This window comes from Amblyomma maculatum, chromosome 10, assembly GCF_055883805.1.
Source record: "Amblyomma maculatum isolate TAMU_Amacu chromosome 10, ASM5588380v1, whole genome shotgun sequence".
In the NCBI taxonomy this organism is placed as follows: domain Eukaryota; kingdom Metazoa; phylum Arthropoda; class Arachnida; order Ixodida; family Ixodidae; genus Amblyomma; species Amblyomma maculatum.
The window spans coordinates 80,693,657-80,715,662 of NC_139353.1; the positions used below are offsets into that span (position 1 = coordinate 80,693,657).

The 22,006-nt window shown below is 46.5% G+C and overlaps 1 long non-coding RNA gene across 1 annotated transcript in view; it reads left to right on the forward strand.

The window, feature by feature from the left end:
* LOC146176854 (uncharacterized) overlaps nt 1-20,533 on the forward strand; it is a 34,790-nt gene extending 14,257 nt beyond the window's left edge. Inside the window, exons 3-4 of the long non-coding RNA XR_014701225.1 lie at nt 3,078-3,245; nt 20,453-20,533. This is a non-coding gene — a long non-coding RNA (uncharacterized LOC146176854). The remainder of the gene's footprint in view (nt 1-3,077; nt 3,246-20,452) is intronic.
* Nucleotides 20,534-22,006: the final 1,473 nt, after the last annotated feature.

Here is a 22,006-nt window from a genome sequence, read left to right on the forward strand (position 1 = left end):
TCATCAGCCTGAATATACCCACTGCAGGGCGAAGGCCTCTCCCATATTTCTCCAATTAACCGGTTCTGTGCTTCAGGTTAGCTGAGACACCCGGTTTCGTTGGCCTACCTCAAATATTTTATTTTTAACCCTTGCTTCAGGTCAGCTGGGACACCCGGTATGTATCACACGTGCTAAACACATTTAAACAGAAAAGCCACTGATGAAAGCCGTTTGTTAACTAATAGTAGTGCTTTTGTCTCCTGCGCATTATTTTTGCCCAGCAGTATCACCATAATATTTTTTATATTACAGATGATATATCCTCGAATAAGTATGACGCAAAACTTAAACGCCATGCTGCGAAACTGATGATATTCAGGAACCTTGCTTTCAGCATTCGCAAATAGGAAATATGGAAAAATGTAGCGTGTGCTAAATATTATATATGATAGGTGTTTAACATTTATGAAATAGAGCAGTCATCCCAAATGCCGAGTAATAGCAATTAAGGCAATGAGTTTGTTTCCTTCGCCTTTTTTCTTTGTGGAATATCAAAAGGTTTTAACTAGATGTTAGATAATGCGCCAAAGCAGGCTTGTGCAAACATTATACGAAAAAGGGAATGATGCGCTACAGTTTTAATGGCACATGTGGTCCCATTTGGCAGTCCCCGCGTCACATTAGAGAAGGTTAATCGTGGCGTCTGCAATTAGCCCCTGTGTAGCGGCTAGTATGATCGTGAAGACACGCGGTTTACCCTCCTTCTGTCACCCATCTTGGATTTGCCGCGTAAAAGGGCGAGGTTTAACCCTAACAAAGCTAGTTAGACGTGCGAAAGCGCAGGCCACGGTTGATGAATGGGAAAAGGCTCGCCTACTGATCCTGTACCCAGGTGTGTACCTGATTGGTTCGAGTTCGCTGTAAGAAATTGCATAAAAGCACTATAAAAGTTAATGGCCACCCACCAATTACCTCACAGTGATAGACCCCATCACCCTCTCTGCTTGCTGGGGAAATTGAAATACCTATAAGGAAGACTCGCGTGTTGGGCAAGCAATGTACCGGACTTAATTTAAATTTCTCACGCGAGGCCGCGTTGTTGCGTCCTAACGAAACAGTATAGCCAATAAAAGCGGCGGCCCTTGCATTACACATTTTTAGGATCAGACCTTCTGTAGGATTGCTTTCACACCTCCGTGTGTATACACCCGCGAATTCCGTGGTAGAGGTGCGGTAATATAATTACGATCTGCACAAGAAGAGACACATGAGGTTGTCGACCAGCTCTGGAGCCAACCTTGTACTGTTGATTTTGCAGTTGGAAAGGAGGACAGTATCATGCACTTTTAATCGAACCTAACCAGTATGCAACCATTATTGCGGAATCCAACCAGTAGCCGAACCTGGTTTCGACAAGGCTTGCGCGTCGCTATTTCCGCAAGGTTCTTGCTCAGTAGTTTTTATCGACTTGCGTTTTAATGCTTACTTCGTAAAAAAGCGTCCAAATTAGGCTGCCTTTGTTAATCAGTCTTCACTTCCCTTATGACGGTTCACTCACAGTTTAAGGACTGTAGGAATGATGGCTTTCATAATTAGGGCAGAAAATAAGGCACCCATGTACTCCGCAGTGTCAGTGCGTTTTACAGAACCTTACTTGTGGAAATTTGTGGAGTACTCAACTAGGGCTTCTCTCATGGCCTGAGCCTATTTGCTACTTTAAGCACCCTCAACCAAGCCAAACCAATTGCATATTTATTCAAGGCCATATTTTTTACTTATTAGTTTCTTTCAAATACAAATCGCAAAATGCTTTATTCAGTCGACATGTACGAATGAATGAAGAAATCGCGAAATCAATGGTAGTTATTCCTGCATTGTCTAATAACTTGCTGTTCGCGCGGTTATGTCAACAAGATTATGAGCGGCATCATTTCTGGTCACAAATTTTCTTGGGTGCTAATGGGGGTGCTAATGGTGAAAACGCCAAGAAAGATAACATCAAGAAAAAGAAATAACGGCGCCGTGTGACTCTGGATCACCGCTTTAAGAACTGGCAAAGCCTAAAATATTCTTATTGTTCGTATTGAACTAGCAATGTTAATGAGGCTTCCATACTTGAATGAATCAATGCGAGTATAATAAGCAATAACCTATTAGGCTCGTTCGACTTAAACGCCATCGCCGTTCCCCTGCTTTACGAAAACGTATAGGAAAATTGGCTCAGGCATGCGGGCACCACCGAACCTAATCGAGTCCTGATATCACATTGCCAGCACAGATTGTTCCTTCGCGTTCCAAATTTGACAGTGGCTTTCTGAATGCAAAGCGCACCTCTATATAAATTTCTCAATGCGGAAACATTATATAGGTCCTCAGGCCGATATCTTGTACCGATAAGGCGGCGCTTTAACGTCCCCTTTCTGGTTTGGCTTGCAATGTGCATAGCAGTTCTTCGGCACATATGTGGGTGCAGTAACGTCATTAACGTTACTTCTCTATCAACAATACATGGTTTCTCTGTGAATTATAAAGCTCTTTTGACACGCAAAGGTGTGATCACATTAGCGTCCATGATGGAGTAATACGCCAATTTTCTAGAAAATGGAACTTGCAACCTTTAAGAAGCAAATGGAGCTACGCAAGGGCGCGCCGTTTATGAAATTGTGCAGTCTGTAGTGCTCTTTCTAAGACACCCTACAGTTTCAACACACAATTCTGAAAGCTTAAAAGGCCTTTGCTTTCGAAATATTGGTCAATGCTCAAGTCTTCGGAATTGAAATTTTGGCGTTCGATAACTTACAGCGATCTTAATGAATCCTGAGAGCACAGTTCTGCAAAGAACGTCGATAGGTAGAAAAATTCTATACTTTGCGAAACTTACCTCTGAATAAAGATATTGCCGAAATAATGTATGCCTTTGTGATTGTTTGCTAACGGAAGCCATAATTTATGTTTGTATAATAATGTTCGCTGTTGCTCGATAACAGTCAGTGCACACGGTTTTGTCTGTGGCTGCAGAAAATGCATTAATGCTTTCAATTACGTGTTAGTGAAATAGTGATTTTTAACTTACTAATGGATGCCTTGCTATGTAGCATTCGTTCCTAGGCCATGCTACGGGGAAATGCGAGAATCCTGTGCAAAGAAATCTGTTATTTGGTTCTACAATTCTACAAGAAATATGTGCGAGTATTCAGAGTTCAAAATATGCTATGTTGGAGACACCTTTCCTACCTGCGTGGATTGCTACAAACGGTGTGGGGGTAAGTTGAGATTCTCATTTTGATAGAAACTCGTAGCTTTTGTTTTCAAGCGGCTTCAAGAGCATGAAACTAGATGTCCATGTATACTGTTTTATGGCACTGTTCAAATTGACCTGGCATAATCCAAACTTAATATTTTAAATTATGTTGTATTTCCATCCTTGCAGATCGTAAAAAATTACCCTTCGGTGGTTTCCTTTACGCCAAAAAAACATAGAAATGTTTATACTATATTGTGTGCGTTGCTCGCGTAAAGCAGAAGAAATACATGCACTAATATTACATATAGCACTAAAGGCGTGCATATCTTTAGGAAAGAGCCGTCCGCCCTTTGTTTTCGGTACATTTTTGTGCGTTTTTCTCCACGTCAATGTTTACGCACTGAGAACCTTTAGGAGGAGGAGGAGGAGAAAAGGAGGGCGGGATGCAGAGATGTTAAGCAGAAAGAATGAATTCCGGTTGGCTACCCTACACTGGGGAAGGAGAATGGGGGATTAAAGAGGGAGGGTAGAAGAGGAGAGGGTGTGAGAAAGTCACAAGCTGCATCACTAATATTGAAATCGCAAGATCTCTCACGGCTTTGATCCGATGTAAGTCTGGTCTTTTCGTTGGGCATCTCAGACATGTATGCATGAATGCTTATATTTTGTTGTCCTATTTAGGTGTGGAAAAAAGTGTATCTTTCACTAACAGAGAGAACGTTTACCTCCGGCAGTAATTCACTGATGATAGTAAGACAAAAGCCTCTCGAAATTTCTCTATTTCAGAATAGTTACAGAACTAAAGTTGTAATAAGAGCAATTTAGTCTGATGATGGCTCCTGGAACGATTAAAGCCTTTTATTTCATTCGCGGTACAATAATGACTATTTATTATTCAAGCACAGCCCCAAGCCTCATTATTGTTTTCGGGCACACTCCAGTATACGTTTGATCAAAATTATCTTCCTAGTTTTGGTGTCTGAGAATGTGTATCCTACTTCTCCGCTGAGCATTTTCACAAATCAATGGCTACATGTTTTTTTTATAAGCAGTGGTTGAGCTGAGGTTTCAGCCTCATTTTGTCATATATTAAGAGACAAGCGGGAGCCAAATTTTAATCCATAGCAGATGACGTAAAACGAGCGGCAGAAAAAAATAATTTGCACAGGCATAAAGACTTATAAATTAAATATCTGACTGTATGTCTGGTCCAGGTGGCTGCTGCCACTCTGGTTAGCCTTTTATGTTCATTGCTAATGCATGCGTTCAAAGCAATATGCGCAATACATCGTTTCCATGGCGATGACTCCTAAAAGGGGCAATGCTTTCGTCTTATAAATTTCTAATTTTCAAATAGCTGGGCTTCACTAATATCGTTTCGTATATACGTTGTACTGCTCCACGTATAGGAAATATTTTTGGACGCCGTCAGTCGCATCACGAGGGAGAGTAGGCGATGCGGTCAACACCGGGTGCGGCGCTCAGGGGGTGCAGCTAGTTTTGCTGTGGGAGGGAGGCAGGAAGGGGGGGGGGTGTCGAAATGAATTATTGTGTAAAAATCCAAAAAGGCACGCATAAGGGCCGCTGAGATGCTGACCAGCAAATGTTATCTTGTAAAACGAATTATTCTCGTATGAAGAGTGCTTCAAAACCTTTCCTTAGTTTATGTCAGACTCAACTCCATTTTAACGTTGGACCGGCCCTGTTTATGTGCTGTGTACCAAGGGAACAGCAGCACTAACCCGATACCCATCAGAAACCCCTGCGGGAGAGATGGTTCCGTTGGCGGCCGCACCGCCCCATCGCCTCATTTTGTGCATATGCAGTTCACTCGCCTTTTTCCTATACAGAGAACCGCTGGCATCATTACGGTAGTGTTCTGCCTTGTTCATTTATCTTCTGTGCCTCTCTCGCTCCTCTGCTCAGTCACATGTCCGCCTAATATTTCCAAAACGCCGAAAGGCGTCGAATGCCTGTTGCTCATTGGAATGGGATGTGTGATCACCATAGTTACTGAATACAAAACAAAAACTATAATAATGAGAAGGAAGGTACCGTTCGGAGGCCAAGTGTTTTAAGAGGGAAATTGAGTGGTCCCCTTCATTGATCACTGCCTTGTCGTGGCGGAGGGGCTTCGAAACTAGATGAAGTCGTGAGCTCTGCTGTGTAGGGCCACCCAAGATAGACAGGTCACGGCAGAGAGTTCTGACAAATTGTGATACACTGGAGAAGGTAATGGCAACCCACTCCAGTATTTCCTGCCAAGAAAACCCTATGGCCAGTCACAATACCATTAATGATATGGCGCCGGAAGATGAGCCCCCCAGATTGGAAGGCGTCCCACATGTTACTGGGGAGGAACAAAGGGGGGTTCCTAGTAGCTCCAGGACGAATGAAGCGGCTGGGCTAAAGCCAAAAGGACGCTCAGTTGTGTATGTGTCGGGAAGCGACCAGAAAGTCCCATATTGCAAGGAGATATATCACATAGCAACATGGAATGTAAGATCTATGACGCAAGGTAAACTGGATATCGTCAAGCGAGAAATGGACAGATTAAACATTGATATCTTGGGTATCAGCGAGCTCAAGTGGACCGGAATGGGAGAATTTAACTCCGGCAACCATTATGTCTTATTGTGGGCACGAATCCAAGAGAAGGAATGGGGTCGCTCTCATAGTAAACAGAAGAATGGGCAAAGCAGTGCTAGGGTACAACCCCAAAAACGACCAAATGATTTCGCGTCGGATCCAAAGTAACCCTTTAAACATAACAGTTATCCAAGTCTATGCACCGACCACTACTGCTGAAGAAGCTGATGATGAGAGATTTTATGCGGACCTACAATGCCTTTCAGACCGCACCCCATCATCAGACGTCGTTTTTCTCGTAGGATACTGGAATGCTAAGGTAGGGAGTGAAGAAATATCCGGAATTACAGGAAAGTTCGGTCTTGGTGAACCAAATGAAGCTGGGCAGAGGCTTGTAGAGTTTTGTCGAGAAAACAACCTGACCATAGCGAATACTCATTTTCGACAGCACAAGAGGCGCCTGTACACATGGACTTCACCGGACGATCTCTACAGGAATCAGATCGATTATATTCTTTTCCGGCAGAGATAGAGAAGTGCTATACAAGCAGTAAAAACAAGGCCTGGGGCCGATTGTGGCACCGATCATCAGCTTCTTATTGCCAAGATTAAGCTTCGATTGAGGAAAACGCAGAAAACTAGAAGGCCTTTCAGGTATAATCTGGATCAAGTTCCATTAGAATATGCTGTGGAAGTGAGGAATCAATTTCAAGAATTAGATCTAGAAGACAAAGAGCCTGAAGAGATGTGGACTGATGTACGTGATATAATACAAGAAGTTGCTTCTAAGGTAGTTTCAAAGCAAAAGAAATGCAGAAAGCAAACTGGTTATCTGAAGAGGCTTTGCAAATAGCTGAGGAAAGGAGGATGGCAAAATTATGGGGGACAGAGAAATGATACAAGGTTCTCAATGCGGATTTGCAGAAAATAGCAAGGAGAGATAATGATACCTTCCTGAACATACAGTGCCAAGCAGATGAGGACAACAGCCAATTAAGGAACACAAGAGCTCTGTATAAGACAATCAAAGATATCAAAGGAAGCTTCTGTGCTAAGCTGGGCGTGATAAAGGACAAACCAGGCAAGGACCTCACTGAAGCCGCAGAGATAAAGAAGAGGTGGCAGGAATACACAGAATAGCTGTACAAGAAGGACCCGAATGTGCAAACCCAACATAAGACGGTTGTGATAACTGATCTCGAGCCGGGCATCCTCAAGAGTGAAGTTGAATGGGCCTTAGCCAGCCTTGCTAAGAACAAAGCTGGCGGAATTGATAGCATTCCAGCTGAGTTGCTTCAAAACCTAAACCATGACGCTGTTAACATTCTGCATACATTATGTCAGAAGAATTGGACAATCCTGCAGTGGCCACAGGATTGGAGGAGGTCAGTTTACATCCCCATTCCAAAGAAAGTCAGTGCCAAAGATTGTTCCAACTACCGCACGATCGCGCTTATTTCGCATGCTAGCAAGGTGATGTTGAAAATCCTCCAAGGTAGGCTGCAGCAGTATGTGGATCGGGAGCTTCCGGACGTGCAAGCTGGGTTTCGCAAGGGCAGAGGAACTAGAGACCAAGTTGCCAACCTTCGCTGGATTATGGAAAAAGCAAGAGTTCCCGAAACCCATCTACTTCTGCTTTATTGATTATGCAAAAGCGTTTGACTGCGTAGATCACAGCAGAATGTGGCAAGCTCTCCAAGAGATGGGAGTTCCAATTCACCTCATCTGTTTCCTCAGGAACCTGTATGAAGGGCAAGAGGCCACAGTAAGAACTGGGCATGGTCTTACTGATTGGTTTCCGATTGAGAAAGAAGTGAGGCAAGTCTGTATACTGTTGCCCTGCCTATTTAACCTATATGCAGAGTGCATCATGAGGAAGGCCGGTCTGGACGAGTCTTCAGCTGGAGTGAAGATTGCTGGAAAATAATCAACAACCTGAGATATGCGGATGATACCACTTCAATGGCAGAAAGTGAAGCGGAACTCAAGAGACTTCTGATGCGCGTAAAGAAGAGAGTGAGAAGTTTGGTCTTAAACTGAACAATAAAAAGACAAAGATCACGGCGTCTTGCCCTATCAAGTCCTGGAGCATCAAGGGACAAGAAGTGGAAGCTGTGACAGATTTTCTCTTCTTGGGCTCCAAGATTACCTCGGAAGGAGACTGTAGCCATGAAACTAGGAGACGCCTGCTTCTGGGGAAGAGAGCAATGGTTAGCCTTGACCGCCTAGTAAAGAGCAGAGACATTAGTCTGCCAACCAAGATCCGTATAACTCGTGCTATGGTCTTTCCAGTTGTGATGTATGGATGCGAGAGTTGGACTGTGAAAAAGGCTGACCGCCGAAAAATTGACGCGTTTGAATTGTGGTGCTCGCGAAGACTCTTGAGATTTCCTTGGACTGCCAGAAGATCAAATCAGTGAATATTGTCGACCATAAACCCTGACTGCTCATTGGAGGGTCAAATTCTAAAGTTAAAGCTCAGCTACTTTGGTCATCTGATGAGAAGAGAGGAGTCGCTGGAGAAAGATTTGATGTTGGGAAAGGTTGAGGGTCGCCGGAGAAGGGGTAGGCAGCGAACGCGATGGTTAGATGGCATCCTCGAGGCACTGCAGATGAAGTTATGTGATGTTAGGAAGATACTGAGGACCGGAAAGCGTGGCGTGACATGGTCCATAGGGTCACGAAGAGTCGGACACGACTGAACGACTGAACTGAACGGAACTGAGTCAATTTACTGAAGAGTGCTCACGCAGTATATAAGGCGGTTCTCACCTTTTTCCCTGAAAAAGCGAAGTCATTGTTAAAATGAGCTAGCAAATTCATTACAAATGAACCTAGTGACGTCCACCCTCTCCCAGCTTCAAAAAGACGGTTCGCGCTTAATATTTTCTTATTTAATGGCATCAATGCAGGTTGTTAACATTGCAATGTGGATGAGGAGGTCAACTTGCACCTTTTAGAAGAACGGGGAGACGAAAAGTTAATTATAGTGAATCCTAAGTAAAGGCTTTCGCCTACTCATGTGGCATGTGAAACATTCTGCTTAGGACTTTTATTTATTATATTTATTGATTGTTACCCTCAGGGTAGGAACAATACAGAGGTGAGTGGGTGACCTACAAGAATACAAAATATGCATACCATAAAAAAGCATATAAGCAATATATACGTAATGAAAGAGGTCAGCATATTTACGAATTGCGTATTATTCCACTAGTATTACTTCGGACTCAAAAAATGCATTACAAGCTATCATTAAACGATATGTAAACACTATTTTTGCTTAAATGTTTAAATACACGGTAGTCCGAGGTGAACACAGACAAATTAAAGCAAACGTTATACAGTACTAACGAAACTTCGCATGGTCAACGTTGCGCACTGCAGGCTGGAATAATGAAAAATAAGTGATGGTTACAATAAGAGCGGGAAGGCGATTCCATTCTTTCGATGTGCGGGGTATAAATGAGTCAAGAAGACTTCTACTATTGCATGCAGTTATACCAACTTTGTGAATGTGGTGCTTCAGTAAGATGTGTTGTCGGCCTAGTTGATGCAGTACTTCAGACATCTAAATTACTTGAGGGTAGGAAGAGGAAACACATAAAGATGGGCCCGCAGTGATCTATGCGAGATGATATATAAGAAGGCGGAAGGAGCAGTTTATTGCGTAGGTCATTATGACAAAATATCTTATGAAAGAGGCATATACGTGCGAGCTTTCTACGAGTTCCGAGAGTTAACAGGTCAAGACTAGATTTCATCGTGGATGCGCTGGCAGTCCGGTGATAGAGAAGATGAAGCGAGCTGCATTGTTCCGAGTCATTTCTAGCTGGTTGGTAAGCTCATTAGTGCATGGATCCCATATTGGCGATGCGTATTCCAGTTGCGAACGAAGAATGGTTTTGTAGCAGATAAGCTTAGTGTTAGCAAGGGCTAAGTGAAAGTTCCGTTTTAGGTTGCCTATCAGGCGGGTAATTTTCTTGACAATAAATACGACGTGAGATTTCCAGCTAAGGTTAGATGTGATGTGAATGCCTAGGAACTTGTATGACGTTACTGATTCGAGAGCAGTGCTGTTAAGATGATATGCAAGTAAGTTGTCAGCCGACCTTGACACTCGTAAGAATTGACATTTGTTATAGTAAGAGTCATTTTTCATGTATTGCACCAAGAGGAGATATTGTTAATATCACTTTGTATTGCTCTTACGTGAACACAGTTATTATTTCGCGGAAAAAGACACAATCGTAGGCAAAACGATGAACTGATGAGTTGAAGGAACCAGGCAGGTCCTTAATGAATATTAAGAAGGGTAAGGGCCCAAGCACGGTACCTTGCGGAACACCGAAAGGACGGGGTGTAAGCTTGCGTCAGTGCCATTAGCTGCAACGAACTGCTGACGTTCTGTTAGAAAGCATTCAAGCCATTTCAGTACATTAGTATCAAGTCCTATTTTCGCAGTTTTAGTAGCAGAAGCCGGTGGAAAACCTTATCAAACGCCTTAGCGAAATCTAAAACAATGCAATCTGGAGTTGAATGACGATCAGGAATTGTTTGCATCCTGTGGGTAAAAAGGACAAGCCGTGGCAATCTAAGTTTTGAGCAAAGGGTTCGGTTACAGAGTGAACTGAAAAATTGTTTTTCTTTGAACTCCCAATATGCTTCTGCTTTTGACGTGATGTTTACCCTAATTATCAGCCGTCAGGAACGAACGTTGCGCTAAAGTATTAAAAAAAATGCCACTTCACTCACACTGCGTGATAGGATGCAGAGCGAACTTGACTTCAATGCGAACTATGAGGACAGAGGAGGTAGAAAGGAAGTTGAGATTCGGTGCTTAAACTGCTTAAACGCGGTAGGAATGGGGGGGGGGGGGGGGGGGTCTGCGCCGCCCCTCTGCAAAGGGTGCGGGTGACCCTATAGCGACGCAGTTGGAAGCCAGTTTATCTGTATAAAACTGACTATACATTCAAGAGTCCTCAATATCATGGGGGCTACAACAGGACTCGGATGTAGTCCGAAAGCGTGGATGGATTAGACATAATAGGTTTGTCGAATCGTGCGCATGAACTGTCTCTGGAAAACTTCGCTTCACCCTCCACACCCTCACATCTCTGCTCATTTGGTCCACCGTCAGAAGACCACGAGTTTTTGCAGAATATAAAGTAAGCTTGCTTCCGCTAGTATAGCTTCTGGGTATCTTTGTCATTTTAAACGTCGCAACATGACCTCACACAGGTCTCTAGTAAAATAGGACAAGAGTGCATTACGATTCGCGAAGCAACTCATATGAAATCGAAGTAGGCACACAGGCAGAGAGAATGGTCAAGCATTACAATACATTAAAACGCTGGAACATTTTGTTATAGGGCTAGCACCTGACTATTTTGCTATATGAATGATTATATGTGATAGCATATTAAGTCGAAAGCCTTTACTGCTTCATCGTCGTCAGCAGAAGCTGTCTGCGGAGGCTGTCCGCAGAAGGTGTCACAGCTTCGAAGGTGAGAAATAAAAAGAAATAAAATAAATCTTGTCTGCACCGGGAATCGAACCTACATTTCTTGGAACCCCAGCCTAGCGCTTTACGAACTTGCTTCGGTGGACACCTGAAACCCTTGAAAAGGTTAAAGGTCAAATCGGCTTCTGTACATCGGGCTTTTGCGATAATGCGGGTAGAAGTGCTGCAGCACTGCATGTGCTGCACAGACACCCGACTTTGGTATCTGATGCTTGTTTCGAGACATTTGAGTTAACGCTGCCTTCATGTAAATTTTGCCTGGATGGAAACTTGGGCGAGTTGGTGACAGTTTTCTTTCCACATTGCGCTTAACAGACAGGGACACTGCGAGAAACACGGGACGGGCGTTAACTTACAACTGAACTTTTGTTGCATGAAAGAAGGCAATATAAGCACTTTATTCTTTTTCATGCAATAAAAGTTCCTTGCCTTTTTTCATGCAATAAAAGTTCAGTTGTAAGTTTGCTCCCGTCCCGTGTGTCTCGCTATGTCCCAGTCTGTTTAGCGCTAAGTAGAGAGAAATACATGTAATATCTATGTGTGCGTTGCATGAGTTATAGTTTACGGCAAGATATTTTACGTAAACGCTAGCTTAATGAAAGCAGCTGTGGTAGTGAGTTTTCTAGACGGCCTAGAAGATTTCCGTTGACAATCTGTCACTTAATAGGAAACGAAATTAGGTAATTAAGCTGTTAACATTCACATTCACAAATTAACATTCACAAATTAAAAATGCATCATTGTTTGACAGGATACATATAACTGGCCACAGTTGTTTTTTCTATGCTGGGACAGTATATATTTTTTTAATATTTCGTTATTACACTTAGTATATAATATTATTTAATGGTACAACTCTAAATAAAGGCGTCTTAAGAACTATCGCGTTTTTAGAGCTATTTGCTGGAAGCGGACCTTTAGCAAATCTTGCGACTTTGTTATCCGCATATCGAAGATTTTAGCATGAACATGCCTCTATCACGTGGGCACATTACATGGTGGAGATGGCAGTCGCTCCTAACTGGGATAAATGTTTTGAGATCGAACCGTTTGATTCCGAGTGAGACATTCTTCCATGCAGGTAGGCGCTTTCGCGCAGATAGGTAAAAATTGCGCTTTATATTGTCGCGAAGACAGGGATTTATGGGTATCGGCAACAGGGGCAGATACACACAGTCAAGACAGAGGTTCCCGGGAATCGGTAACACGAAGACACAAGCTCAAGAGTCCACAGTCCTAGCTAGCCGAAGCGCGCGAGACTCTCCAACTTCGTCGTTCAAGCGCTACCTCGAACCGTCAGGTGGCATTATTCCTCTCCCTCAAAAAAATACCGCAAGCTCACAGAAAAAAAAAAACTGATCCGGATGGCAAAAAACAATTTCAGCGGGTAAAATACGGCTTCATGCGAAGCACATGCACCAGGTCAGACTTCTGAAAGGCGACGCAACACTCTGTAAGGTCCGAAGTAACGATTGAGAAGTTTTTCTGACAGGCCTGGGCGCCGGACAGGTGTCCACACCCAGACTTTGTCACCAGGCTGGAACACGACATAGCGATGGGGGTCGTTATATCGGCGTGCATCTGTTGCTTGCTGTTTTGTAATGTGATTACGGGCGAGTTGGCGAGGTTCCTCAGCGTAGTTGGTGAATTCTTCTGCGTCAGCGGTAAGCAGCTGGTCGTCAGCCTCACATGGCAGCATAGCGTCGAGCATGGTCTGTACATCGCGTCCGTATACTAGGCGAAACGGAGTGAATCGAGTTGTTTCTTGGACGGCCGTGTTATATGCAAATGTGACATAAGGAAATATCTCGTCCCATGTTTTATGCCGGACATCGACATACATGGCGAGCATGTCCGCTATTGTTTTGTTTAGTCGCTCAGTAAGGCCATTAGACTGAGGATGGTAAGCAATTTTTTTTCGGTGATGTGTCTGGCTTAGTTGGAAAACTTCTTGAGGAAAACGCGCTGTAAATGTTTTGCCACGATCAGTGATGACGTATGAAGGGGCACCATGGCGGAGGACAATCTGCGTCATGAAAAATTGTGCCACTTTGGAGGAGGTTGCACGTGGCACCGCCATAGTTTCCGCGTAACGTGTCAGATAATCTGTAGCCACGATAATCCACTTATTGCCAGCTGACGATAGAGGAAAAGGGCCAAGAAAGTCCATACCAATTTGGTCGAATGGTACTAGCGGTGGGGGAATAGGCTGCAGGAAACCCGCTGGCTTCAATGGCGGTGTCTTGCGTCGCTGGCACTCGCGGCAACCTCTAATATATCGATGAACGGTGGCGGTAAGTTTGGGCCAGTAGTATGCCTGGCGCACTCTGGTAAGAGTGCGTGCAAAGCCCAAGTGTCCAGCGGTGGGTTCATTATGGCAAGCATGAAGGATTTCATCGCGGAGATTTTCAGGGATGACTAGAAGATAGGATCGGTCACTGTTGCCTGCGCTTTTCTTGCAGAGGATTCCGTCGCGCGTACAGAAGGATGACAAGTTCTTACCAAACAGTCGAGATACTGTAGAATCGAAACCCTCCAGATGATCGATCACAGTTTTGAGGTCTGGGTCAGCCCGTTGCCGGGCCTTTAAATCAGAGGAACTGATAATGCCAAGAAAATGGGCGTCTTCAACCGTACTGTCATGGGCCAACTCCACGGGGGATCGAGACAGTGTGTCAGCATCTTCATGTTGACGTCCGGATTTATAAACGATAGAGTAATCAAACTCCTGCATACGAAGGCTCCACCGTGCAAGACGTCCTGATGGATCTCGAAGACTAGCTAGCCAACACAAAGCATGATGGTCTGTCGCAACTTTAAATTTACGGCCGTAGAGGTAAGGTCGGAATTTCATTGTGGCCCAAACGACGGCGAGACACTCCTTTTCAGAATTTGAATAGTTTGATTCTGCCCGAGAAAGGGTGCGGCTAGCATAAGCAATCACTTTTTCCTCGCCTTGCTGGTGCTGGACCAGAACAGCACCCAGACCGACATTGCTGGTGTCGGTGTGAATTTCGGTGGGAGCGTCCTCATCATAGTGTCCAAGAACGGGAGGGTTGTACAGCCGTTGGCGCAGCTCGATGGATGCCTCCTGCTGCTCGGAAGACCAGGCAATACGGGACGTCATCCCGTGTCAGGCGCGTCAAAGGTTCTGCAATCTTGGAAAAATCGGCAATGAAACGGCGATAGTACGCGCACAGGCCCAAGAAACGTCGGACTGCATCGGAACATCATCATTAAGCATTTCCTGGGCTTGTGTCCGAATTGCCTCCCGTTCTTTGGCCGAAACACGGTAAGGCTGTTGTCGAATACCTCGGGCATCGTCAGACGTTAAGATGCGATACTTGGGGATAGAAGTTTGCCGGACTTTCGATGATGAGGCAAAGCACGGGGCGTACTCCAGCAGTAAGGCACGCAGGGCGCGTTGTTGACTGAAAGAAAGGTCACTGCTAACATCGATGTGGTCTAGAACACTGGGAGTATCAATAATGTCAGATGCAAAACATTCAGAAACTTCCTTTAACAGTTCGCCGAAAGCGATAGCAGTAGAGCGATAGAGGTGGCGAGATTCATTCGTGAAGTTCGTGACGAGGAGCTCAGAGTGACCATTGCTGAGAATAATTAAGCTTCGAGCTGCACAGATGCCATGAGAAAATAAAGGCGAACGGTTGCCTTCAGCTATTATCGGCCCGTCACGAAGCGCGTCGCACACAACACTCACAAACACGCTGGAGCGGGGAGGCACTGAAACACACTCGGCTGAAACCCGTAGGGCGCACGTACGTTGGCCATCGGTGGGGCTGTCAGCCGCTTTCTCCGTTGAGAACGAGACCGTTCGCTGTCGGAGATTGATGATGGCGCCATATTTTCGCAGGAAATCCACACTCTGAATCAAATCACGTGAACATTCCCGGAGAACGACGCAGCTGACAACGAACGTTGACGTACGAATCTGGATTCTCGCCGGGCACATTCCAATAGGAGTAATTACATGCCCCCAGCTGCCAGTTTCCCGCTCAAAATCGAAACGTCTGCTCCGGTATCCACTAAAGCGCTGACATTATGACCATCGATGCACACAGGGATGTCCAGCGATAGCCGGTCTCGTGAACCAAGTGCTGTCGTTTCTGCTCCAAAATCCATATCTGTTCTCATTGGGGGGACTTCTTTGTGCTGACAATTAGCGGCCCCGCCCCCGGAGGTCGCTCTACCCAGTTTTCCCGGTGGGGGCTTGGCGACGACCAGGCGGTGCTCGCGCAAAGTCACCAGTTGTTGAAGGGGTTTGCCGACGTGGGGATGGAGACCTGGATTGTCGGCGCGCCATCCGGAGGCTCTCTTGTGCGAGGTTGTCTCCAATGTCACGAGGTAGTTGTCCAAACGTGCGTCTAGGTGCATTGGTGTAAAAACCCCCCGGTCCGAGTTCCCGATAAGGGCACCACGTACGGGAAAATGTGACCAGGTTTCCCACAGTGATAGCAAAGGCGGCGGCTCCGAGGGGCCCGCCAGACGTCCGTTCGTCGAATGTTTGACCGCGGTGGCCGCACGTACCGCGCTGGCTGCTGTGCAGGAATGTATTGAGTTGGCTGCTGGACGGGCATGCACTGGGTTGGTGGTAACGTAGACAACGGAGCTTGGACGGGAACTGCGCATCGGAGAATGTCAGCGTAAGTCGGACGAGAATATTCAGGAACAGGGGTACTTTGAGCTTCAGCAACATGCAGAGATGGCGTCGTGACTTGCTGAATCTCTTCGCGGATCATATGTGCGAGAGAATCACCCCTGGTTTGGAACGTGCCACAAATCATCTGCAGTTCCTCGCGTACAATTGCGCGATTAAGATCTCGGAGGTTTTCAGTATTGCTTACAGCAGCTGTAAGAGGCTCGGCAGCAGTCGTAGCGAGGATTGGGCTGTCGTAGACCGCCGAGAGGCGCTGGTGTAGGATTTTTTTCATGGTGACCGCCTCTGTTAAATATGAAGTAACTGTAGTTGGTGGGCTACGTACAAGACCAGCAAAAAGCTGTTCTTTAACCCCATGCATCAGGTGGCGCAGCTTTCTTTCTTCAGACATGTTGGGATCCGCACGTCGAAATAGTTTCGTCATGTCCTCAACATACATCATGACGGACTCGTTTGGCATCTGTTTCCGAGATTGTAGAGCACGTTCTGCTCGTTTGCGCCTATCCAGGCTCACATACGCCTCTACAATAAGACGGCGGAACTGAGGCCATGGTGTTTTGTGCCTTCTCGGTTGTCATACCATGTCAAAGCATGGTCTTCCAGGCAGAAAATGGCGTTCCGTAGCTTTAAGTTGTCGTCCCACTGATTAAAGGATGCGACTCGTTCGAACTGAGTTAGCCAATCCTCAACGTCTTCATGCGCAGTGCCATGGAACGATTTCGGCACTCGGGGGTTTTGAAAGTAAACAGGAGTACCTTGCATGACCGACGTAGTGCTTTGCGTGGCTGGCCGGAGGCTCGTTGTTGAAGTGGACTCCAAGGGCCCGTGTTCGGGAGGAAGGCCCAGGTTCCTCCGGCTGACGCGATGAACTGGCGTGTCCACAGGCAAAAGCTCGGTGTCGTTGGTTCGCAGAGGGGTGTGCGACATTGAGAGGACAATTACCCAGCGGCTCCACCAAAACTGTCACGATATGGGTATCGGCAACAGGGGCAGATACAAACAGTCAAGACAGAGGTTCCCGGGAAACGGTAACACGAAGACACGAGCTCAAGAGTCCACAGTCCTAGCTAGCCGAAGCGCGCGAGAATCTCCAACTTCTTCGTCATTCAAGCGCTACCTCGAACCGTCAGGTGGCAATATATACATTGGGGAATCCTGCATGCAGTGTAGCTTACAATAGTATGCCTCTGAGTGCATGTCAGCAGAGGCCATGCTAGGAGTTTGTGATATAGCGGTATAGAAGAGTGCTTGTTGACGAACTACAATTTGCAAGCGTGGCCGTGTTCCGCGGCCATTGATTGTGTCACGCCAAGCTCCAAAGGCGGATCACATGTGTCATTCAGAATTTGACTGAACTAATTTAAGAGCACTGCAGAATCTGCATTGGAAGTAATGCGAAAGCACGAATGCTGCAGATGGTTGCTTCTGGTTGCTTCTAAATGCTTCATTTATTTCTTGCTTGCCTTTTTTAGTCTTTGGTACTTTCAAATTGTTCGCCAACCCCTTCCTATGATTTTTTCCGCTCTACTTCCGGTTGTGTGACGTCACATTCTTGACGGCATATTCACTGCGTCCCCCTTTTTCTCTTACCGCTTTCACTCCCACCTCCCTCCCTTCCCTTACGGCGCGGTTTAGGTGAACACACCGCGGTGTCCACATAAGGCCTGGCAGATACTGCGCCTTCCTTTTCCTGAGAACCAGTTATTCTAATTATTTACCTAATTACCCTTTGACCTACTTATTTTCCCGGCAGCAACATTACGTCACCCTCTATCGATTGACACGACTCATTAACCTCTACCACTCCTCAATTACTCACAACTGCTGCGGACACGATTTTGCGGACACGTTCTGCGGACACGGCCTGCGGACACGCTCTGCTGACAGAAATCTGCGAACATAGCGAAGTAATACTTCCGCATTATAAAGTTAGATGTCTGGTTTACAGAAGCGGTGGCCGCCGCCGGCGTTGCCGTTGTTAGCGAAAAATCTCAAGCATGGCACTGACATACATTTGCTCGCAACTGGGATGGCCGAGCACTAATATGGCATTGAGTTGCTTGACATTGCGTGTAGAGATAGAACTGGCAACACAGGCCTCTTATTTCATATCGGAGAGTGATTTCGAAATAACCTTATCAGGAGCATTGCATTCACATTGCTCCTTACCACGCCGGCACATTTTTACGGCTTAAATAAAGCTGGGCATTATATATGTGCTTGTACGCTACCGTGTCATACACCTAAAGGCGGTGCTTAAGTGTCCGGCATATTTCTTTTCATTATGCTTTCTGAGCAACGTGTTGAGGCGCAATGCAAAGTGTTGCATGATGATTGATTGAATGTCCTTTATTGAATGGGAAGGCTCATGGCCATGGATGGGGATAAAGGGGCATAGACAAAATCTTCAATGTTTAGGTCGTCACTTGAATCACATTGCTCTAACCAGGCCACTAAGCGAGCCATACTTTGCAAATATCATCTGTGTGTTAGCATCAGTTTCTAGAAGGGAACGGTAGTTCAGGCGGTAGGGTTTGATCTCGGAGCGTCGAGTAGAAAAAGCAGGGCAATCCCAGAATAGATGAGATATGCCACCGCGAGTAGTACAGTGGGGGCACGTAATCATTTTCTCTGTATACTGACGCCAGCGGGCCACACTACGTGGCGTGTAAGCCGCATAGCAATGAGCTTATTCAAAAAGATTTCTTGACTTCGGGTGAGGTGGGTTTTTCTTGTAAAATGTTGGTCTGGTATGGCCACCTGCATGCGATGTTGACTGAGGCTACGAAGACTGGTCCGAGTATAGTGCATAAGGGCAAGAGAAGGGATGAGTTGCCCGCCCAAAGCCGAATAAGGATTAATCAAGAGGGGTGGGGAAGTAAATGTGGACATCCCACCTGCCAAGGCAGCCTCGGCGTGTGCCGCCTCGTTGTCCCCTGATTCGTCCGAGTGACCTGGGGTCCAGTGAATAGTGACAGTTCTGGTCGCGAGTTCGTGGCGTTTAAGGAGGCGCTATATGGCCGTAGCTGTTGCACCTTGTGAACCCGGAGTAGCGATTTCCTTGTAAGCTTCATAGGAATCAGTAAGAATACGTACTGAACCAGTTCCGGTGCAAGGCACTCCTGACAATGCTCCCCAAATCACGAGGAGTTCAGCATGAAGAGGTGTACCGGTCCTGCATGACGACGAGGAGGAGGAAGAACATTTATTTCCGCCGAATATGGTGCGGCACCCACCTCCGGGTCCGTACGCAGGCGTCCGGGGAGGCAGTCTGTCGCACCGCGGCCGGAGGACATCCAGCTCCGTCTAGAAGAAGAGGTCTTCAGCCTCGGCTGCCAGGCGGACAGCGAATCGCTGAGTTTTTCCGTCGGAGCTTCTTAGCGTGGTCTCCCATTTATCGATAGTTTTAATCGCTTTGCACCCTGGGGCACAAACGCATCTCCATATTATGTGATCTAATGTTGCCACGTGGCCGCAAAATTTACAAATTTCTGTTTCTGCACCGTCCCTCTTCCACCCTCTGGCACCCGTCCAACTCCTACACAGGGGCGAAAAAAAATTTCGAGCTTGGAGACTTCTCCAGTCGTATGATTCCTTTTTACTCAGGGATCTATCCGGGGGCGGATATATCCTCCGGTCTTTCTTCAGGTTGTCGGTTACATCCCTAAACGTACCAATACATTCTTTGCTTTTAGATGTTATTGTAGAGGCGTCCGCAGCACCTCGAGGTAGCGAAGAGCGGGCGAGCATGTGGGCAGTCTCGTTGCCGGCGAGACCGGCGTGTGCTGGGGTCCAGATTATGGTGACGCTTTCGGTAGGCACTATACTTTCGGTGAGAGACGACTCGTTCAGAATTTTTGCAGCACGATTGCTGACTCTACCCTTGCTAAAATTCCTAGCCACCGCTTTGCTATCGCTGATGACATGTTTCACGCCTGATCGTGCAATGGCGATGGCTATTGCAATCACCTCCGCCTCTACCGGCGGTAGATCTTGGTTTCTTTCGATTCCTATGGCGATCCCGGTGTCTAATAGAGCGACCGAGCTTACGTCGCCTTCTTTCCCGATCGCTGCATCGGTGTAGGCGACCGATCCCTGCGGGAGCTTGTCCAATTTGTTAGCGAGGTGCTTAGCTCTGCTTTTCCTCCTCCCCTCGTCGTGTACGGGGTGCATGTTCTTCGGCATGAGCGAGACGTATAGATGCTTTCTGATTTCTCGATCTATGCTTTCTCTGATACTTTCGCCTTCCCTAGCGCTAGTAGGTTTACCCAGTCGAGGATTTGCCTATCCGCCACCGTTCCTGCGAGTCGCTCTCTCTGGGACAGCCTGACCGCCGCAGCTAGCTCTTTCCACTCATTATGCAACCCCATTTTCTCTAGAATGTCGGAGTTCTAAGTGAAGATGCGATTTCGTGCCATATTTTATCTTCTTACAGATGCCAATACCGTGTGTGTACAAGTTGCAAGGACATGGTGGGATACTCCACAAAGACCCAAATAAAATTGCTGTGAATTCAGTCGATCACTGTGCTGAGTAACGAGTGGCAGCGTGTTGTTTTTTCGTAAGCATTCCTGATATCTTCAGAAGACAGGTGCTGTGCCTCTTCTCACTGCCTCTCTTTTTCACGAGGAATAATGCCTATCGCCAAGTGCGCAGTAAAGCTCTTGAGTTAAAGACACAAGCGAAAGGTGAGTCAGGCTGATAGACATTATATTTTAGTGAAAAATCTTCCTTGAACTTCAGTTTCTTTTTAGTTTACTAGTGATAATACAACTTTTAAAACTGGGATAAAAAAAAAACAGAATGCAAATAAACTACCGACGATTACGTTACTTCCTAATGCGAAATTTGAGCGCAGCAAATAAGCTGTTTGCCCTTTTCGATAGATTGAGGCAAAGAAATCGAGCAACACATGTATGCGCTAGCACAGATTTTTTTTTTATTTTTCACTCGTATTTCTTTAACAAAGAACGGCAGCGGCAATTTCGGCTCGGGCGGTGCACGTATACATGTCCGTGGAACACGAAATGATCGGAAGAAGCGCCATCGAACACTGCACGGTGGAAGTAATCACGGGCAAGAAGAGGAAGGAGAGCACTTTCCTGGTGAACGTCTACAGCAATCCGTCCCACGGACAACAGAAATTCAAGGCACTGCTCCACAAGGCAACTTCAGTCGCGGGGAGCAATACGCTCGTAGTGTGCGGAGACTTTAACGCTCCGAGCCAAGACTGGGGCTACCACAGAACGACAGTCAAGGGGAGAGAGCTGATGCAAGACGCCACCGACGTCGGACTGAACCTAATCACGGATCCGGCCTTTCCCACCAGGATTGGCACTTCTGTTACGAGAGACACAACTCCGGACCTTACCTTCGTCAAAACTGACGGAGGATCAAGAGAAGCGAAATGGAGAAACACGGGCCAAGAGCTAGGCAGCGATCACTACATCGTGGAGGTCGTCGTACCGCTCGAAGGCCAAGGCAACACCGGCATAAGGAAGCATCGCATTACGGACTGGGACGCCTTTCGAAAGGCGCTATCCGCGGTGCAAGAGGACATTACGGACATCGAGCAATGGGCGGCCAACGTCGTTGAGACGACGGAAGGAGCCACCAAAGAGCTAGAGACGGACGAACGGATAGACAAGATGGACAGTCGGCTGGCCCACCTGATAGAAGCCAAGCAGTCCATAAAGGCGAGGTGGCAGAAGCGACGAACCAACCGAAGTCTAAGGAAGAAGATCGCCGAGCTCAACAGGCAGATCGAGGTCCACTGCAGGGTGCTATGCACCCAACAGTGGAACGAGGCCTGCAACGAAGCCGACGGACAGATGCACAAGGGCAAGACGTGGAACATGCTGCGGAACCTCCTCGACGAAACCAAGACCAAGGGCCACCAACACAACAACCTGGCCAGGATCCTACACAAGGCAATCTGCGAACACGGGGAAGACGAGGTCAAGCGGCGCTTGGACGCCAAGTACCTGCC